Source organism: Morone saxatilis, unplaced genomic scaffold (genome assembly GCF_004916995.1).
Source record: "Morone saxatilis isolate NCDOM2014 unplaced genomic scaffold, NCSU_SB_2.0 Contig2, whole genome shotgun sequence".
Taxonomy (NCBI): Eukaryota; Metazoa; Chordata; class Actinopteri; family Moronidae; genus Morone; species Morone saxatilis.
In genome coordinates, this window is record NW_023339762.1 from 23,876,918 (window position 1) to 23,880,398 (window position 3,481).

Below are 3,481 nucleotides of genomic sequence, written 5' to 3' on the forward strand. Positions count from 1 at the left end.
TGTTCAGTTAGTTACAATGTGCAACTTCACCACTAAAAGCCACTATATCCTACACACTGATCCTTATTGATTACTGTTGATCCCAGGGAGTTTTCTGATTTGCAGTACAGGACTTAGAGTAATCTGATACGCAATACAAATGAAAAAATGAGAACATTGAATGACCAAGAAGGGCCTTATCTTTTGCTATGATAGATTTGTTTGTCATATCTCCCTACAGCCAGAAACTCAAAACAGAGTTTGTTCCCTTATCTGTCATTTTGCACCAATGTCCGCCTCCACTGAGAGTCATTTGGAAAAAGATCAAAGTGTTGGCTGTGATAAAATCTCAGAAGAATTTCTGGTTATGCGTGCGTGTCTTGTGCTTCTGAACTGTGCAGAATTGCATTATGTGAATCAACAAAGCCAGTTTCCACATTTGTTGACTGTGAGGGGGAGTTGTGATTTGGTGTCCAACATTTTTAACTCTCTGGACTTGGAAGCATGAATGGATTTCCCCTGCAGCCCAAAGCAACACAGCCAACAGTCTGATCTGCAAAAAAGAAAAGGAAAATTGTGGATTCCTAGCATATCATTTTATTTAAGCAAATTTAATTCCACACCTGAGAGGTGAAACACATACTGTAACAGGAGATACTAAAAACAGGAACGCTTTAAATTACTCAGTTTGTGTATGTGTGTGTGTGTGTGTGTACACTCTTTGTCTTTCTCCACACAGAGTCAGCTTGCTACATCTGCTGAGCCGAGAAGACAAAGCACCATCATCAATCATGAGCCTTGTTCAAATGTGTAACAACAGTGCCACAAAATTAAGAATGCATTCTTCATGTGCCACATTTTTACTTCCCCTAGTCATAATTCAAACCTCCATTAAATGAACACAAATGGAGCATAAATGGGTGTCCGAGTCTGTAAACTTTGTTGGCTCAGCAGGGCAAGACTGAGGCTGGCAGTCAGTCAGAGCGACTATAAGTCAAAGAAAGTAAATAAGACTTTAGGCTTGCTGGTGGATGGAAAGAGCATAAGAGAGAGGAAAAAGAGAGAGAAAGAAAAATAGAGCAGATGCAGAAAAGAGAGAGGTGGTAAACCCATTGGCAACTAGAGTATTCAAAATGTCTCACAGAGTCAGAGGGAGCTGACCTTACAGCACCTGCAGATGACCTTATCCTCAGAACAGAGATAACGTAAACTAGACGATTCAAGATGATAAAGAAGAAAAAAAAAGAGAGTGTTTGAATGCATTCCACAACTTTAAAATTCTGCTCAGTTCTTCTTCCTCTAACAGGTCTCCAGTTACAACTGTATAGCAGAGATACTGTCTTCTTACACACCCTCAAGCATATGAGGATCTGTAAATCTTTTTATGCTAATTACCCGACTCGAATAAAGCACTGACACTATATATGTGTGAGTGTACATGCACTAAAAATTACCGTGCACATGCATTTTCTATGCGTTTGTCCGAGGGCATGTAAGTATTCTGTTTGACCGTATCAGTGTGGAGCAGATTCCATGCCTATTGCAGCCTATCTGCTTATGAGCTGTATTCCCTTCTGTCTGATGTGCTGCATGGCTGCCAAGTGGGATTACGGGAGAGAACAGCAAAGTATGAGGTGTTTATCCTGTCCGTGCCAGGATGGAATTGTACAGCATAGCACAGCATAGCACAGCATAGACGACAGCAGCACAATGCAGTGTGCAGGGAATGTGTTAGTCCTGGAGTTTGTTGCTGACAGTTAATGTTATTTTATGTGCTTGACAAATTAAAGTTAAGTTTTTAAACAAAATTGGCTTATTCAGATATTCATGATGGCATTTTTTCAAAGTTACTTTTTGCTTTTTTGAAGATCTTTAAAAAAACAAAAAAAACAACAAGATGTTCATGGACAATGTCTATTAGAAATGTGTCCTTGAAGACTAGTGGGCTGGATCTGTGTCATCAACAAGACAAGTCTTAAATTGAAAATTTACCACCAGGACTAGAACCATCACACAGCCACCAACGTGATAAATGGTAATGAAAAACTTGGGAAAGTTGGATGATATGATTTACTAAATCAGTTACCATCATGTACCTTGTAAATATAACCAAGTCTCCTGATTTATGATGACAAACACCTGAATGCACCATAAAACAACTGGACTGGGGGGAAAGGAGACACAGTTGGTGTCCTCCAAATCTTCTGCAAAAGGCTGCAGTGACGAGCTTGTTGACCCATCACAATATATTTTCTCCTGAACATCAGACATGGTACATAAATTATCATGGATCAGGATGTCTGTAGACACTACTTGCTTCTTATGGGAAGAAGGGCTTAAAAGAATAAAGAACGAGCTAGAGAACTAATGAATTAGTCTAGGGAATTATTTTCAGAGATGCTTCCCATCTAGAAAGCTTAAGCACTTGTACACACAGCTTTCAGTGTCTCCAGTCTGACTTTGAACCACATAATTCAAAGCTCATTTTGCCTAAATACAAAAAGACATTTTAAGTTCTCATTCTAAGGCAATTCTGTTGTTAAGTGTCCTCCCTAACAATGTGGGGGCCTCTTTTCAAACAATAATTTCACAGAGACAAAAAAATATATAAATATATAAATATTGAAGACTTTTATCTCACAAATAGGTATTTGGACTCTAAAAGTATACATACAAATATGACAGATGTGTTTTAGTTAGAAGGATATGCACTTTGAGGTAGGTTAGCAAAACCTTTTGTGAATGTTAGAAAAGGGAACACTAAAAGCAGTAATTCTTTTGAAAATAACTGATTTTAATCACAAAACTTTGCTGTTATGCTGATGTGAGGAGGCCATTGAAAGAGCAGCAAGGAATATTGCAGCAAGGTGGCTGATATTCAACAGCTCTCTTTATATACACTCAGGCACTAATTGGTGATTAGGAGCAGCTGTGGAGGCAGCAACAGATTAAGCCTGATTAGCAATGAATCACAGGTGTGCAGGATGAGAGAGCACACTGAGGACACCTATTGGACAGGTGAGCAATGAGACAGGCAGGGAAACCAGAAACATCATGGAAAAAGGAGGACGGAAAGGAGAAACAGCTGTGGCCACGACATATGAAACACACATGTAAACATGTAAGCAAACATAAAGAAACACAGCAGCAGCTCTGTTCCCCTGAGGTTATATACTCGGCAGCAGGTGCCCACGCCTGCAAGGTTGCCATCTCTGGTTTTATTCTGCCTGGAGCTATCACAAAACACTCCCCCTCCTCACTGCAGCTCTGCCCCATCATAACTGAAGTCAACTTGCACTGTGCCTCTGCAATCCTACATACACCCTGCAGAGCCATCAGCAGATGGATGCTTGTGTGTCATTTTAATCTAATTTCTGATATGCTTATTGATGCAACAAATTGATGGGACACTTTGTAGTAGACAGGAAAAAATTTAGTTTATTTCTTGCACAGTGTCGTGAGAATAGCAGCACATAGGTCTTTTGCTGTGTGTGTGTGTGTG

At 39.8% G+C, this 3,481-nt stretch overlaps 1 protein-coding gene across 1 annotated transcript in view; it reads left to right on the forward strand.

The window, feature by feature from the left end:
- The window catches only part of kcng4a (potassium voltage-gated channel, subfamily G, member 4a), a 23,896-nt gene that overhangs the window by 9,726 nt on the left and 10,689 nt on the right, over nucleotides 1–3,481 (forward strand). The gene's annotated exons all lie outside the window — the stretch shown is intronic.